This window comes from Balaenoptera borealis, assembly GCF_965194805.1.
Source record: "Balaenoptera borealis genome assembly, chromosome: 18".
Taxonomy (NCBI): Eukaryota; Metazoa; Chordata; class Mammalia; order Artiodactyla; family Balaenopteridae; genus Balaenoptera; species Balaenoptera borealis.
Genome location: NC_138877.1, coordinates 14,377,747 through 14,396,450, shown reverse-complemented (window position 1 = coordinate 14,396,450; position 18,704 = coordinate 14,377,747). Strand labels below are relative to the sequence as shown.

The following is an 18,704-nucleotide window of genomic DNA, read 5'->3' as shown; positions in this document are numbered from 1 at the left end:
AAGTGCACACAGAACATTCTCCAGGATAGATCACATCTTGGGTCACAAATCAAATCTCAGTAAATTTAAGAAAATTGAAATCATATCAAGCATCTTTTTTGACCACAACACTATGAGATTAGAAATGAATTACAGGGGAAAAAATGTAAAAAACACAAACATATGGAGGCTAAACAATACGTTACTAAATAACCAAGAGATCACTGAAGAAATCAAAGAGGAAATCAAAAAATACCTAGAGACAAATGACAATGAAAACACGACAATCCAAAACCTATGGGATGCAGCAAAAGCAGTTCTAAGAGGGAAGTTTATAGCTATACAAGCCTACCTCAAGAAACAAGAAAAATCTCAAATAAACAATCTAACCTTACACCTGAAAGAACTAGAGAAAGAAGAACAAACAAAACCCAAAGTTAGCAGAAGGAAAGAAATCATAAAGATCAGAGAAGAAATAAATGAAATAGAAACAAAGAAAACAATAGCAAAGATCAATAAAACTAAAAGCTGGTTCTTTGAGAAGATAAACAAAATGGATAAACCATTAGCCAGACTCATCAAGAAAAAGAGGGATAGGACTCAAATCAATAAAGTTAGAAATGAAAAAGGAGAAGTTACAACAGACACCGCAGAAATACAAAGCATCCTAAGAGACCACTACAAGTAACACTATGCCAATAAAATGGACAACCTGGAAGAAATGGACAGATTCTTAGAAAGGTATAACCTTCCAAGACTGAACCAGGAAGAAATAGAAGATATGAACAGACCAATCACAAGTAATGAAGTTGAAACTGTGATTAAAAATCTTCCAAGAAACAAAAGTCCAGGACCAGATGGCTTCACAGGTGAATTCCATCAAACATTTAGAGAAGAGCTAACACCCATCCTTCTCAAACTCTTCCAAAAAATTGCAGAGGAAGGAACATTCCCAAACTCATTCTATGAGGCCACCATCACCCTGATACCAAAACCAGACAAAGATATTACAAAAAAAGAAAATTACAGACCAATATCACTGATGAATATAGATGCAAAAATCCTCAACAAAATACTAGCAAACAGAATCCAGCAACACATTAAAAGGATCATACACACACACACACACACACACACACACACACACACACACACAGAAAAAAGCATTAGAACTGATAAAACATTACATATACATTGTTCTCTGTTTTGTTCTTGAGCCACTAAAAATGTTCATTCCTACTGAACATTTTTTTCTTTGCTTAGGGTCTTTTGTATATTTTAGGAATATACAAAGTGAACTCAACTTCAAAGCCTATTGAACAAAAACCACAAATTTAGTCCCTAGCTAGATATGTCAGAAGCAAAGCAATAGAAAGCATTTGATAATTTCTAACACTTCTTTCAAGATGCTTATACTTTTTGCTCATATGAAGTTTTGGAATTGGAAGGTGATAGAACCTAGCATTGCAGCAGGGTGAAGGAAGGCTAAAAATATATAACATGTAATAAGAAAATAAGAATTAGTAATGTCTTTGAAAAGATACATTTTTAAAAGACCCTGCCTTTGCATTTTCTATTTTAATCTTTTGCGATTACATTGGAGAAAAAAATTAAAATTCTTACAGAGTTGTTCTGGAGTATCTTTCATTCAATATTAAAGAGCATATTTCCCTGGAGTTGACAGTTTTTCCAGAGCAAAGTAATGTTGGATGGCTAAGAGCATTATAAAATCGAGAGTAAGGTTTTACTTTCATATAAATTCTTTGAAATCATAGGTTGTGTTTTATGAAACATATTCCTGAATTATTCAGAAATTATTGATTTCAAAATATTTAAGATCTTCTAGTAGGATAATGTGTCTTAAATGAAACTCTGCTTTAACATAAATGTCTTGCCTTGTTACCATTTAACCACAAGTTTTCCTTATTTCAGTCTACAAAAGATTGAGGTTTGTCTTTGGTCCATCTCTTACATTTTTGGAATACCTTCCCATTAATCTTCACATGGCTGAGTCCTACTCAGTCTTTAAAGTTCATCTCAGGTCTCTGCTCCCCCAGGGAGATTCCATGAAGCAATCCCCCTCCATACAGTCTCTGGGATAAATGCCTTCATTATGCACATTCTAGATCGCATTGTACTGCTATATTTCACTTGCCTTCTCTAGGCTGTGAATGTCAGGAACACATCTGTCTCATTCACCAGTCCTACCTCAGTACTTGATAGAGAAAAGATGCTCCGTGTGAATTGGTCTCAATATGCTCAATATGAATGCACTTGAATGAAGTTACAGAATTTCTTAGTTCTGGAAGGCTCCCTGCATGTTTCTTTGCCTGATTAATTTGCAGTGTTTAGGTTAATAATGGAAAGCAATGAAATACATTATTTTTTGTGAAAAGACTGTAGTTCACTCCCCGTATAGCTCTTCAAATTAAAGTGAAAAAAATAATCTCTACATAGTAAACAGTATATGTTCTTTTAAATTTACTTTTCCCTTTCATGAAGGTATGTCAACCGTTTTGCAACATTAACTTTAAACTTTGGTACTAATCTGGGTTCTCTCTTAGAAATTAAGGAAGTTGTTAAGGAAGAAGTAGATAAATCAACATTTGGAGAGCCCTGTACTCATACCTTTTTATCCCATCCTGGAGCAATGAGAGAAATATGAAGAGATTCATGTCAATCAGATGCCTTCAATAGCATGATGCATTGTATTGATTCCAAATATTCCATAACACAGCTCTTTAAAGCTCTCAAGATTTGTGGTTTTATGTTTCTTGATTTATTCAAAACTCCTTGTTGTGGAATCAAGAAACAAACCTCCTGTCAGAAAGGATACATAGGGGGTAGAATTCAGGGTCAGTAGAATCACAGAGGATAAAAAACTCTAATACAACCAGGGGGTCACCTGGATAGGAGAGAAGGGGAGGTAAAGGGCAAGGCACCAGAAGAGTGCTGGGTAATGGGAGAGCAGTGATATAATGAATGGGGCAGAAGCAAAAGAAATTTGTTTTCTTAAAACTTCATAGGGCTGAACTTTTTGGTATTTCATAAGCTTTGTTTTGTTATGTTATAAACTCTTTATTGATAAGTTTATCATGCCAAATGTTTTTAATTCAAATTTCATTAGAAAAGAGTCAATAAATGGCAGTATAAATTCAAACTTGCTACTGGCTGAATTTCATATTAAAAACAAGTAAAAAATACCACTCATGTTCCATATGTACCTGAAATCTACATGGGACTCTCCTTCTGGAGATCTGTAGTCAGATGCCATTTGGTGCTTCTGGTAGTGGTTGAGGAAAAATAGCATCTATATGTACACATATATTTTAATTTGCAGCTACCAACCCTCAAGGATGTACCATTGCCCATCTCCACCAAAAAGAAAAAATATATCACAGAGAAATCAATAATAATGTTGCTTCCTAGCTGTTATGTCAGAACCTTGGGATTGTGTTGGCAAACAATGGCTCTCTCCTCTTAAATCCATTGGATTCTGGTGGCAGCCATGTAAGAGCTTTGCATTTGCTACAAATGGGGCACGAAGAGCTGACCTTTGTTAACCATTGGTTGTCTTTGAATCTTTTGTTTTCTTCCTTTTCCACTCTTATTCAAGTCTAGGATGTCTAAGATATACCTTTCATATTTTCTTGTGTCTGTTAAATTCCACATAAGAGTATGGATAATTTGGAGGGAAAAAATGTCTCATACTATGGAGATATTGTCTCATGGACATCAAATAACTATAATAGAAGAATAGCAAAGAGAGCACTTCTGGGGAGAAAAATGAGAAAAGGTACTGCATACAGTGTTCCCCTCCATAACTGGGATTTTTCTGCTGAAATAACTTCGAGAGTCATTCATATAAGTAAATATGGTGATGCCTTTGCCTTAGTTTACTTTACTTAACACATACTGGGTTATTTGAATTCGATTTGATATTATTTACCATGTTCCTCACTTTTTTCTCTCTTCTCTGTTTTGAACTGTTTTGAAAGCATTCATGTTTTTCAGATCTCTTCTTAAATACTACTTTCTCTGGGAAGCCTTCCCTTTGAGTTCCTAACTCAAAATTAATCATTAGTTTCTCTTGCTATGACAGTAACACTGCTTTATTGCAAGTGCTGTTTTGTTTCCTATTTGTTCTCACGTTTTGTTTCTCCAGTTGAACACCTTGCCCTTAGTCTTACCTCCTTCAATCCATTGCCTACCACACCACTAAAGGGTCTTTGTTTTGTTTTGTGTTTTAGGAAAAGTAAATCTAGGGGTAAGTTTTCCAGGCATAGCACTGAAAGTCCACAGTCTTGGAGAACCCCTCGCTTTGGTTATCATAAATGTGAGCATATGAGCTCTGTGTAAAAGCATTGCAGTGTTTCTCTCACTCTCTCATGTAAAGTACAAGTGTCACCGCTGCTTTATATGAAGTCTGCCTAAATCATCAATTTCATCTTTCACCATCACTACTTATAGTTCACATTTCAGCCAAATGGAAACACTCATAATACAATTGTACTCTTTTACCCCATTGGGCCTTTCCACGCAGGAGCCTCTTAACATAAAAAGACCGCTGCCCTGTTTTACATTGCTTGCCTATTGTCATGGGTTTCATCCGGACCACAGTAGAATCACCTGGGAGGTTTTTTAAACACTGCACTGCTGCTTCTATCCCAACACTCAGGACAGTTACACCAGAACCCCTGGAAGTGTGGTGGCATTTTTTTTAAAACTACCCAGATGATTCTCCTGTGCAGTTAAGGTTGAGTGAGTATTCCTTGAAATTATCTATCAAAGTTTAACTCATGAATTAAAACTTCTTTAGATTTCCTTGACTTTCTCAAGTAGAGAAGACAGTGGTCACCAAATGTGACTGATCATCAGAAGCACCTGGGCAGCTTTTAGAAACAAGTGTCTCAGCCCCACATGCAGAAATTCACTTTCAGTAAGCCCTTGCATTTGTGGCACAGCACAGAGGTCCTGTCAAGTTCTTCCCATCTCTCCACCCCACCTATTATGGTTGCCCGGACCCCGATGCCCTCCCCTCTTCTTAAGGTGTATCTTGCTGGTAACAGGATTCTTAGGGCTTTCATTTCTTTATTTCCTCTATCATCTGCAAAGTAAGACTCAAGATTTAGGTAGGAAAAAAATCCTACTTAGAAAGGTGAAGTAGACCTAAGGAAATGAAAAGATGGAGAAGAAGGGGTCATACATTAATAGTCCCCTGTCATGTGATAGAGAAATAAAAACTTTCCATCTGAGTGTGCATACTGTAGCCACACCTTCTTTCAGGTAAATTTCTGGCCATCTGAGAACTATTGGAAAGATGTCTTTTTGTTGGTATCGAGTAACTCATCTCTGTATCATTGAAATAAAATATCGTATGAAACACATGAAGCCTGTGAAATGGATATAATCCTCTTTTCTGCTCCTAATCAGGTCTGTGGTGTTAGACCAATTATCCTTTAAGTTTTTGTTTTCTCACCTTTAAAATAGGAAAATACTGCCTACTTCATAGGTCAGTAGTGAAGATGAAGCATGACAATACAAGTCCAGATCTAGGCATACTTCCTGGCATATTTGTCCATTGAAGAGGAGCTAGCTATTATATTTAGTTATTACTGTTAGTATCATTGTTTTTGCTTATACCCCCATGGACCCTCAGTATAAAAAGCTAAGTGCATTTGCTGTGAAGCAAATGCGGCTTCATTATTAAATGTTTTAATATTTGTACTGAATATTTATCTAGGCCCCGTGGGTTGAATTGCACTTTTGAATTGGGAGTTTGGGATTGACACATACACACTGCTAAAAATAAATAAATTAATTAATTAATAGGAAAAATTTTAAGTTTATCCTCTTACAGTCTATTGTTATAATCAGTATGCTAAACTGTTTATATCAAAAAGACATTCTCATCAAAAATGTATAATGTATAAACTTTATCTCAGACCCTAGGGTTGTCCATGCTCTAATTCTTCCATTATCAGCTTTCAAAAGTAACTTAGATTATATACTACACACTTGATTTTAATTTGTCCTTCTGCCTTGCATTTTTAAAGTATATGTTAGGTGGTTGATTATGTATGCCCTTTGAACCTGACTGCTACATGCTACACCTCAGAATCAGGAACTGTTATCATAGCAGAGCTCATCAAAAATGCCAGACATATGATAGGGTTTTAATACATGAGGCTACACTGAGTGACGTAAATAATTAAGAGACTTGTAAAAGGGATAAAAAACAGCATTTCTTTAGCTTACTTTCCTCTTCCTCTGTTCTCCGGAGCACACTCATTGACCAGTTTCTGGGCCCTGCCTCTCTGTCCTCCAAGCAAGTGCCCACACCGGCTGTTGCTAGGCAAAGGCAAAACACAATCAATGCTCCCAAGGCCTCAGCCCAGCCCCCTCCTGGGGACCAAACATTTCAGCACCTGCCACTGGATAATGGATGAAGCAAATGCCTGTTCAGGACTTGTCAGCCCGGCTGACAGAACTATGACAGGTCATTAGGCATTTAATTTAACACTAGGATTTTAGAGCTCGGAATTCAACCCCCATGAGTTTCTTTACAGCTAATTAATGACATGAAACCACTTTTCCTAATTCATATCTGAAAGTGATTGTTTCTGTTTCTTCCACAATTAAATATGAAATTGTATATGTCCACAACATTGTATAACTTCAGCCTTTTAAACTGCACTGATTAGAGTGTGATAAATGTATATCTTCCAAAACATAAAATAGCAATTTTTAACTTTAAGTTAGATATAAAACATAGCTTGTATTTGATACTGCTTTAATAAATACAAAAAGGAAACTATTCAGGAATTTATTTTTAAAGAGGTATATTCTTCTGTCCACCTAATAAAAATGCGTTGCGTCAGCAGGATAAACAACTCTTTCCAATGTAGCCTTCATTTGCCACAGACATAAACTAAAGACATTAGGTTAGTTTGGGATTGACATGTATACACTACTATATTTAAAATAGATAACCAACAAGGACCTACTGTATAGCAAAGGGAACTCTGCTCAATACTCTGTAATAACCTGAATGGGAAAAGAATTTGAAAAGAATAGATGTATGTATATGTATAACTAAATCACTTTGCTATACACCTGAAACTAGCACAACATTGTAAATCAACTATAGTCCAGTGTAATATAAAATTTTAAAAAAACATTAGATTAATGATAGTATCTTTGAAAAATTTCACGGTGAATTAGAAACCTTCTCTTGGTCCTCCAGTGAATTACTTTTCTGTATAAAACTGGTGCTTCTGACTCCATGATGATTGACAAACAAGGGTAGCAATAATATCAGCTCTTTTTCTTTATTCAGATCTGATCATTTCATTTGTCAGTGATGAAGAACAATTTCGTTTGTTCCTTTTGCAAAAAATTCACATTTTGGGGGGGCCATGCATCTTGCAGGATCTTAGTTCCAAGACCAGGGATCGAACCCGTGCCCCCTGCAGTGGAAGCGTGGAGTCCTAACCACTGGACCGCCAGGGAATTTCCCCAAATTCACATTTAAATTTGAGGGTTATTTTCATTTGGGTCATTATTTAATGTTTCATATCTTCTCTGTCACTCATCACGAAACAAAATTAAGAATCACCACTTTTTGAAATTATGGATTTAACAGCTTATCCCAACCCACACATTTCCTGGAAAATACAAAAACCCAATAGGTTGTCTTCTAGAACTTTATGGAACAGAAACATAAAGTCCTGCTCAAGATCCCTTATAAATTATGGGAATAAGAGGGAGCTTTTAAACTTCTCCTTACCCTCATTTTCCTTCGACCATATGAGGCATATTTACATTTTTTCTCAATAAAGGTGGGTTGTTTTTTGTCTCAATTCTTGGAAACAGAAACATACAGTAAAACCCTCTAGGATGTATGATACCTGTGCTATAATTTGGTGATTCGTGATTCTGAAGCTGAATTCTAAAGCTGCATGTGTACAGATTGCTTCTAGGTAATAGAGAACTGGGAAAGCAATCCCATAAGGTCATATTTTTATTCTTTGAGTCACACTCTGTTCCCTTTTCCCCTTCAGCTTTAGGGAGCACTCAGTGGCATGCCCTCTGCTGCCACAGAAAAATACTAAAATACTAAGACCTGTTTCCTTTATGGTTTTTACCTTCATCTGCCCCGTTGCCAGCTCCCTGCATGTTGTAAGAAGGCCTGCTTTTCCTCATTCCAAAACACGACTTCAGTTCTAAATGTGGGGCACTATTGCTGTTTTTCTCCATGGCATTCTCTGGGCTCAGTGATTTCCCCCAGGTGGCTCTGAAACACGCAGCCCAGAACCACTTTCATCCTTTGCCACATTCTCCTCTAATATCAGGGCATGGGGGGAGCTGGAAATCTTGTTGGCAGCTGCTGTTAAGTAAACATGTGAGGAACCTAGTGGATGGGCTTAGGGAGCTCTGGCCAAGACCTGCTCTTTCTCTTTCCAAGTGCAAGTCCACATGTTCGTGCAGGGTGTCTGTTCTACGCCAGAGACAGAGGACAGCAAAATGAGAAGACAGCAAGCCCTAGGCCAGGTTTGGATTTCTTCCAGAAGTGTCCTAGAGCCTAGAATTTTATTCTCGCTTAGGTAATACAATGAAGTCCGTGTGTGTGCGTGTGTGTGTGTGTTCTGCAGTACTTAATCAAGCAGAAAATGCTGGCTATAAGCTAAAAATACCTTTGTACCTAGATTGCACTAACGTTTTACATGCTACCTTCCTCATTTATGATGTTTTCCTCATTTTCTTTCCTCCTTCCCTCCCTGTCCTCCTTCCTTATTAGCCCCTTCACTCACTTATTTAAGAGAGCCTTTACTATTTGCTACTTGCTGGTGATGCTGAAATCAAAGACAAATGCCTTGCCCTCAAACAACTACCAGATTATTAGGGATGGAAGAAAGGTTAACACAACTGTCACAGTGTGGGTTACAGAGGCTGTGGCAGAGCTGCCTTCCTGGAGCCCAGGAAAATGCCTCCTAATTTGGTCTGAAGGTTTTAGGGGAGGCTTCCTGAAGAAGAAAGTGGCTTAATTGAGTTTCCATGGAAAACCAGGAGTCATCCAGGCAGAGAAGTTACAGAAAGTCATTACGGGAAGAAACACCATGTACAGATGCAGGAGGCAAAAAAGAGGATGGAGGATGGAGAATCCCTTCATTGCTATTTTTTTAAATTAAGGTCCATCTGATTCATTTTTAAAAATTGGAGTATAGTTGACTTACAATGTTGTGTTAGTTTCAGGGGTACAGCAAAGTGATTCTGTTATACATATATATTCTCTTATATATGTATTCTTTATATATTCTTTTTCAGATTCTTTTCCATTATAGGTTATTACAAGATATTAAATATAGTTTCCTGTGCTATACGGTACGTTCTTGTTGTTTATTTTATAGATAGTAGTGTGAATCTGCTAATCCCAGACTCCTGATTTATACCTTCCCCCTTACCCTTTAGTAACCATAAATTTGTTTTTTATGTCTGTGGGTCTGTTTCTGTTTCGTAAATAAGTTCATTTGTATCACGTTTTATGGTTCCACACTAAGTGATATCACATGATATTTGTCTTTCTCGGTCTGACTTACTTCAGTCAGTATGATCATCGCTAGGTCCATCCATGTTGCTGCAAATGGCATGATTTCATTCTTTTTTATGGCTGAGTAGTATTCCATTGTATATATGTACCACACCTTCTTATCAATTCCTTTGCCAATGGACACTTAGGTTGCTTCCATGTCCTGGCTACTGTAAATAGTGCTGTCATGAACATTGGGGTGTGTGTATCTTTTCAAATTATAGTTTTGTCTGATATATGCCCAGGAGTGTGATTGCTGAATCATATGGTAAGTCTATTTTCAGTTTTTTGAGGAACCTCTGTACTGTTCCCCATAGTGGCTGCACCAATTTGCATTCCCACCAACAGTGCAAGAGGGTTCCTCTCTCTCCACACCCTCTCCAGCATTTATTGTTGTGGATTTGTTGATGATGGCCATTCTGACCGGTGTGAGGTGATACCTCATCGTAGTTTTGATTTGCATTTCTCCAATAATTAGCGACGTTGAGCATCTCTTCATGTGCCTCTTGGTCATCTGTATGTCTTCTTTGGAGAAATATCTATTTAGGTCTTCTGCCCATTTTTGATTGGGTTGTTTTTTTTTTGGTTTTTTTGACACTGACCTGTTATGAGCTGTTTGTATATTTTGGAAATAAGCCCTTGTCGGTCACATCGTTTGCAAATATTTTCTCGCATTCTGTAGATTGTCTTTTTGTTTTGTTTATGGTTTCCTTTGCTGTGCAAAAGCTTTTAAGTTTAATTAGATCCCATTTGTTTATTTTTGCTTTTATTTCCATTACTCTAGGAGATGGATCCAAAAAAATATTGCTGTGATTTATGGCAAAGAGTGTTCTGCCTATGTTTTCCTCTAGGAGTTTTAAAGAATCCCTTCATTCTTTCTGCCCTCATTCCCACCCTGTGGCCTCTGCTTTAGCCTTTCACTCTGCCTGGCACTCATGGATGGCTTCTGTATCAGGTCTCAGTTCATATTATCACCTTCCCAGCAAAGATCCAGAATACCCACCTAATCACTGCCCTCTTCCTTCACCCTTTATTCTCAGGCATTCTTTTTACATCACAATGTTGTTATCATGGCCTTTATCACACCCGAAAATATTCTGTTTATTTGTGTGTTTAATTATTTTTATCTGTCTTTCTTCACCTATATCTGTTATCTTGTCTGACTTCATTATCAGTGAAAGTCTAGTGCTTGAAATAGTGCTTAGGACATAGGAGTGCTAAATAAATGATCATAAATTAGAGGAGTGGCAGGAGTTGAGATTAGAGAAAATGACAAAGAATAGGTTGTAAAGGGATCAGCAATCCTCAGGATCATGGCTTTCCTAAAATCTGTGAAATTTAATCATGGTTTAAATGTATAAATCCATATAATCTTTATTATTTTCTCAAACTGCTGTTGCCCAGAGATGAACTCATTATCTTCCCCTTTAAGCCTGGCTCTTCTTCTGTCGTCTCTGTTCGAGTATAAGGCCTTCCCAGTTACTCATGCTAGAAATCTGAGACTCCTCCTTGATTATTTTATATGCATCACCTCCCAAAGTTTGATGTGGTAGATTAAAGATGGCTTCAGTTGAGAGATGCCCTCTAATTACCCTTCTCCTCGATCAGATCCTGCCTTGGCTACCTGCCTGAACCAATAAAATGCAAGAGAAGTGACTTTATGTAACATCCCAGGCTTGGTTGTAAGAAGCCTTGCAGCTTCCACTTATGCTCTCTGGCAGCCCTGAGCCCATCTTATTGCCCATTATATTCCCTAATATTCCCCAAATTATTTCCTCCCTTCCAGCCTTACTCCTCCTGCCCTCTTTAATGAAGTTTTAGACTAGTGTGTCTCACCCAGTTTCCCTGCTCCATGGCTCCAATCTCGTTCCATCCAAAATCACACCACACTTCAGAATTTTTAATATGTAAACATTCCCCACAGTAAAATTTTTAATTTTTTAAGTATATTTATATTGTGGTATAACCATCACCACCATCCATCTCCAAAACTTTTTCATCTTCCCAAACTGAAACTCTTTACCCATTAAACAGTAAGTCCACATTCACCCCTCTCCCCTGCACCTGGCAACAACCATCCTGCTTTCTGTCTCTACGAGTTTGACTAACCTACATTCCTTATATAAGTGGAATCATATACTCTCTGTCCTTTTGTGTCTGGCTTATTTCACTTGCATAGTATCTTCAAGTTTACCCATGTTGTGCATGTATCAAAATTTCATCCCTGCATGCATTTCACTGTATGTATATACACTGTATATACATTGTCTGAATAATATTTCACTGTATGTATATACCACGTTCTGTTTATCTATTAATCTATTGGTGGACATTTGGGCAGTTTCCACCTCTTGGCTACTGTGAATAATGCTGCTCTATTATGTTATTTTAAAACTGTAACCTGGTTTCCTATCCCTTACTTTGTACATCCCATAAAATAAAACCCAGTCTCCTCAACAGGATAGATGATATCTGGGTGCTGACTTCCTGCCCAGACTCATCTCTCACCCCTTCCTGACTTTTGCTGTATGCTCAGCAATTCCAGATTGCTGTTATTTCCTCTCCTGTGCTGTGATCTGTGAACATTACCCCTGTAAACTTTCTTGTTATTTTATTACCTTGAAATACAACCATTACCTCTGGCTGGATCCTACTCCCTGTTCAAGATGTTAAGCCTCGGCTTCGGAAAGGTCCCACATTTGCTCTCTCAGGCTGGGTTTGCACTCCCTCTTCTATGTCTGGAGCATGCACATTTACCACTTTATAATTTCCTTTTTACATTTCTTTCCCCTTCATAAGACTGTGAGCTCCTGAAGCCAAGAACTGTGCTTTTTTTTTTTTTTTTTTTTTGCTATAGTCAGCATCTGTGATGGCACCGGCATGTGGTATATGAGCTCAACAAATGTTTTTTCTGCCAGTCGATGCATTTTTATAATACCTTGTTAGTAGTCCTTCTAAAGGATTTTGTGTGGCACAATAAGTTGATCATTGGTGAGAAGAAAGTAACAAAGCTTTGTGTGTAATTTCTGTTGATTGCCCCCCTATGGTAATGACACTGGTAAATTCTACAAGGAGTGACAAAAACAGTAGACAGCTCCCTTGGGAGTAGGGAAGGGGAGATACTACTTAAATAATATTTAGGCAAACATATCAAAAATACAATTGTTTTGTATGAGTTTGCTTTGAATTATTTTAAGTAAAGAATGAATTTTTAATAAAATAAAATGCTTTTAATAATATTGATAAATTTCCATCTTTATTCCTTATACAGATTGACTTTTATCTGTTCAAACAAGCATTGTTGTAAATATTACACACATAGCATTGATCGTGTGATTACAGTTTAGGTGCCAGGAAGCTGTAACAGCTATTAATATATAACTGAGATGTTGTATTGAACCTTTTTATTTTTTGTCCTTCCTATGTACCTTCTCATCTTTTCCATTCTGTTTTTGCTTACTGTTTTATCATTTCTTCATGGACCACCAGTTGCTAATACAACTCTGGCTGGGTCTTTGGCTCCAGAGGCAGAGTTTTGAGTTTTGCAGCTTTTTCTGTTAAGGAAAAATAATCAGTATCCCAGGACACATAAGCAGCCTTGGCTTTGAGATAAGGCCAGTAATCTAGCTTCTGTGTGGTGACTGTGTGGATTGGGTGTCTGAAAATCTTGGCAACCCATTTCAGAAAGGGCAATGAGTGAATATGAAAGCAAGTCTGTTATCCAAGTCTACTGGAGAATGGAGAGATATAAAAATAATGCTAATAACATTCCATACAGTTGAATTTTAAGTGGCAACATTTTTTTGTTTAAAATGTCATCAGTTCATATGAGAATCATTGGCTGAAAATGTACAATGTTATCTCTTTTTTAAACAAAATTCACAGAGCATAACATTTTCTTTATAATTCAGAGCTTTGGAATGAACCTCAGTTACTGTACTCTATGATCTAGTTGTAAGTTTAGGATTTTTTAAAATGCTGATATTAATAGCTATTTAGGCCTATATAAAAGTATAGCAGAAATCTGTCCTTTACATAGTTTTGAAGTCTCTCTCCTCAGGATCAGACTTTCAGCTATCAGTTCTGGAGAGTGCTGATTCAGCTGCCTTTTTATATTTATTTATTTTAATCAATTTCATACTAAGCAACCCAATAACCACTCCAGGTAGAAGTGTTGGAAAACATAGTCAAAACTGTCTCAGGGCTTGAGGACGCCTCCATAAATATGATGCATAAGATATAATGCCTTAATACTGTGATATTATTCAACTTCTTTGAGAAGAAGAAAATAACAGCCTTATTGCTCAGCTTGTCAAGCCCAAAGCCAAGAACAGAATCAGCTTTCTCTCTACCAGGAATGGCTCGTATCTGGAATCCTCTTTCCTCCTAAGATCCATGGTAGATATTTGCATTGGGTTTTAGTGGCTGCTTTAAGAATTGCAAGATATACCTTTATTAGTTTTCTCTTGCTGCTTTATTAGTTTTCTCTTGCTGCTTGTATAGTAGCTCAAAACACCACAGATGTATCATTTGCAGTTCTATATGTCAAATCTGACACAGGTCTCATGGGCTAATACTGAGTATTGGCAAGCCTCATTCATTCTGGAAGCTACAGTTGAGACTCAAGTTTCCTTGCCTTTTCCAGCTTCTAGAGGCTTTCCACATTCCTTGGCTCATGAAAGTCTTTTTCTATCTCTAAGGTCAGCAATAGCAAAAGCTTTAGTCCTTCCCATGAGCATCACTCTGGCCTCCTCTTCTACCACCATTTTTCATCTTTTAAAGACCCTCTGACTACATTGGGCCCCCCTGGATAATCCCGGATAATTTCCCAATTTTAAGGTTAGCTGATTAGCAATCTTAATACCATCTGCCACCTAATTCATCCTTGCCATGGAACATAACATATTTACGAGTTCTGGGACTTAGGATGTGGACATCTTTGGGGGGCCATTCTTATGTCTACTACAATGCCTTTAATTTTTCACAATCTATTTAGAGTTCATATTGTATAATTTCATGTAAAATGTAGAAGCTTTGCCCCAGAACAGGCTCATTTACCCCATACAACTGACCTTTATGCTCTAGTTACAGGAACATTCCATACATTACAAACCTCACAAGACAGTGTTTTAATTTTTGCCTTAAATATTGGCATGTACATTTTTTAAATCATAAGAAAAAAAATTTTTCTTTATCTATTTGCATTTTATGTTTTTCATTCCTTCCTGATGATCTGAGTTTTCCTGTGGAATCATTTCCTTTCAACCAGAAGAATTCTTAGCATATTTACCAACTGATATTCTTAGTTTTCTTTTATCTGAAAATGTCTTTGTTTCTCCTTCATCCTTGAAGAAGGTTTTTGCCGATTATAGACTTCTGCATTGACAGTTTTTGCCTTTCTCTTTCAGGCTTTTTATTGGCCTCCATAATTTCTGATGAAAAGGCAGCAATAATTTTAATTTGCTGTTTCCCTCTATGTAATGTGCCTTTTTTTTCAGGCAACTTTTAAGATTGCCTTATTATTCTTTACTTTTTAGAAATTTGAATATTATGTACCCTAACGTGGTTTTCTTCATTTTTATCCTGTTTGAGGTTTTCTGAGCTTCTTAAATCTGTAAATTGATTTCCTTCACCAATTTGGGGGAAATGTAGGCTGTTATCTTCAAATATCCTTTTGCTGACTCATTCTCTTTCTCTTATTCTTCTGAGGCTTCAATGATACCTTTTGATATTGTTCCACAGATTCTTGAGGTTGTATTCATTTATTTCATTTTTTTTCTTTTTTTTCTTCAGATGGGATAATTTCTATTGATCTTTAATCACATTGACTTACTCTTTCCTCTGTCATCTCCATTTTACTGTAATGTCCATTCAGTAATATTTTTAAATTTTAGGTATTTTATTTCTCAGCTCTAAGCTTTCCACTTGGCTTTTATATAGTTTCTCTTTCTCTGCTGAGATTTCTTATGTTTTTATTTATTTTGACGATATATTTCTTTGCCTTCTGGAGCAGGGTAATAATAGGTGCTCTAAAGTCCTTGTCTGCTAGTTTGCCATGTGAATCATCCAGGGGTCAGCCTTCACTGATTGTCTTTTAGTAATAATAATAATGAACCAATAGTATTTAAAATATATATTTAAATACTTTGTAAAACAGCAGTAGTACTCTGTTCTAAAACTATTTTCTGATACTTTCATCTATTAGCTGTTCATTTTTTGTGAAAGACTCCAGTATAAACTATCTTAAATCTCTAAATTATGGTAATTCACTGATGAGGAGGAAATTCTATTAACAATTTTGAAAATTGTTCTTGAACCTATGTCTCTCTCTCATAGCTCCCTGTAAAACATGGTGAATGTGAAATATTGTCATAGAAATAAGCTTTTATCTACTGGGCAGCCTAGTACTGATTTTTTCCCACCTATATGTATTATTTTACCATTACCCTACATCACCATGTCAGAGTTAAAGTGTACATCTGTGTATAAACGTATATTCAGTCTATATTTTACCATTCTCTCTTACTGTAGTCTTCTATATGAACCCAAAAATAAAATAAAAACCCACAAAACTTAGATGTACCCAAGAGAAACAGCTATGAGGAAAATAAACTCACAGAGGACAATTTAAAAATAAATTTTTTTCCAGCTTCCTAGTTTAAAAATAGCATGCTTGTTGAGATGTGTAACAATTAAAAATAGCTCTTAAGTAGAGAGACTGTGTTTTTTTAAGATGTTTATCTGACTTTTCATGTCAAAAATATTTAAGAATCAAAGTTTATATTTCACCAGTAATGTCTTTAAAATCCTCAGGGTAAACCCCACACACACGCCCCACCACATACGCATAGTATTAACTACTTCCTGGATATGCTAGATAGATTCAGAGTTCATATCAATCACTTTTTAAATATACTATATAAGTTCAGAGTTCAACTTTATTTTGAAAAAGAATAAAGCAGTTTTGAAGTTTTCTTATATAAAACTTGGCTAGAAACTCAAAGCCAGTGAACTATAAGCATAGTTCACGAACCATCCCTTGTAGGCAAGTGTATGGTAAAGAAACCTGTGCTTGAAGGATGCTGGTATGAAATAGAAGTGTACATTTAAATGAATAGCCTGAGGAGAATGGATTTGTAATTTTAGGATTCAAAGTTTAATTGAAAATTTAGTTGAAATTGAGTAACTTAGAGGCTTTACTAGGAATTTTTAGTAGTAAGATAGAAATGTATCTCTACACTCCTTAGGAAAACTACTAATATAATCAAATACATTCACCAATTTAACTTTTTTCCAGTTCTTTTTCTCCTATATCAGGAAGCACCCACTCTTTAATGAACTTGTTCATCTTCCTACTTGTAATTCTTATATTTGTTTAATATGTAAAATCTCCGTAGACCTTTAGGGTAAAGTGATAGCCCAAGCAATTACCTCATCTAGGAGACTATACAAGAAGTCACAGCAAGCACAGAAGGTACTTTCTCTTGGAAAAACATTAAAATTTGTTTTTAATAGTATTTGTTCTCTGCTTTCGATTTGCAGCTAAAAGAGAAAAAATGTTTCATGTTCTTCTTAATCTTAAAAATACACACAAACACATAAAAACAATATGTTTAATTCCAGCAAAGGTTTATCAAGTCTAGAAGCTCTTAAGAACATACCATAAGCCTACGTGTAAAAAATTAATAGGAAGCCTAGGGCTTGACCTTGGCTCCTGAGAAGGATCGGGACGCCGAGGCACATTCCCACAGTTCCTCTGAGTCATTTGCTGTGTCATTCAAAGGTTGGCAAGGATAGTTCCTAGTCAGCATTTCAATTCCGGCCACAGTCAAACCTCCATATACAGTTATAGGAGAAGAAAGATAGACAGTTTCTCATATTTGCCAATTCTGAATAATTACCAAGATCACATTTCAATCAGCAAATTTCTCAGGAGTTTTGTGTGTCGAAACTGCCTATGATGTTATGATCCAGTGAATAATAATTTATTATAAGGTCAAATGCAATGCCTGGAGTAAGTAACACATGATCCAATTTAGTAAACCCACTTCTCTCTTTGCAGAGTTGGGAGTGAATACAGAAATACTTGCAAATTGCTTTGAGCTGTGTAATGCCTCAATGCAGACATGTGCATAGGTAAGGGAAGGCAAGAGAAAGGAAAGAAGTAATAATATTTTTGCACCTGGTACTATGATAAGCACTTCTTAGACTCTGTTTCATTTTATTCTTCAAAAAACATGGCCACTATTTTTATAATCTTCATTTTAAAGACAGGTCTTTTTTCTGGTCCTGGAGCCTACACACTTAATATAGTACCACATTATTATTATCTATGAAACGAAAGATTTCTGTATTCATTTGCTCCTTATTCAACCCTAGCTAAAAGGATTTACCTTGTTGGTTTCCTTATAGGTCTATATATTGGCACAGGTGATATGCATGTCTAGCCTGCAAATGGCATGTCTCTCTCAGCTTTGACATCAGGTGGCTCATACTATACCATCCAGCCATATTCAGGTGTAGGTCCCAGGAAAAGGGTGGACAAATCTGAAAGTTAAGCATAGACAAGAGCTTCCACGTTCAGGCTGTGAGAGTTCTGTAAATTCATTTGGACACTGAGAACTATTTTAGGGGAGGAGAGATAAGAATCACATTGCTTTCATTCATGTATTTATGCATGTATACATGTAGTTATTTATCATTCACTAAACAAATATTATTGGTGCACCTACACAGGCCAGGAATTGTTAGGCATCGGAAATGCAGAGGTGAGTATGACAAGTATAGTTCTGGCCCTTATATACCCAGTAGTCTAGTGGAAGAGAATAATATAAAAAAAGAATTACCCAAATAAGTGTATGAGGGCAGTCTTTGAAAAGTATAATGAAGGAGTATATTGGCGGGTATATAACCATGCCAGCAGGCAGTCTGAACTAGTCTAGATGTTCCAGACAGACTGAATGAGAAATGGGAGATAAAGAGGTACAGGCGTGGGGTGGGCAGGGGTTGGGGGTATGGATAGCATTGCAGACTAAGCGAGCATCATCTGGGACACATTCTGTGGGGATGGAGACACCAGAGGGACCGGAGCACAGAGAACCATAGGGCGAGTGGTTTGCAAAACCCTGTGGAGTGG

At 36.7% G+C, this 18,704-nt stretch overlaps 1 protein-coding gene across 4 annotated transcripts in view; it reads left to right on the top strand.

Moving 5' to 3' along the window:
* Window positions 1-18,704, top strand: part of TRPC4 (transient receptor potential cation channel subfamily C member 4) — a 168,284-nt gene that overhangs the window by 82,891 nt on the left and 66,689 nt on the right. The window contains exon 1 of one of the 4 annotated variants that reach the window (XM_082365315.1): window positions 1,149-8,585. The exons of the other annotated variants lie outside the window; for them this stretch is intronic. The gene's annotated coding sequence lies outside the window, so the exon portion shown is untranslated. Of the gene's footprint in view, window positions 1-1,148; window positions 8,586-18,704 lie in introns of those variants that run through there. 4 annotated transcript variants of the gene reach the window in all.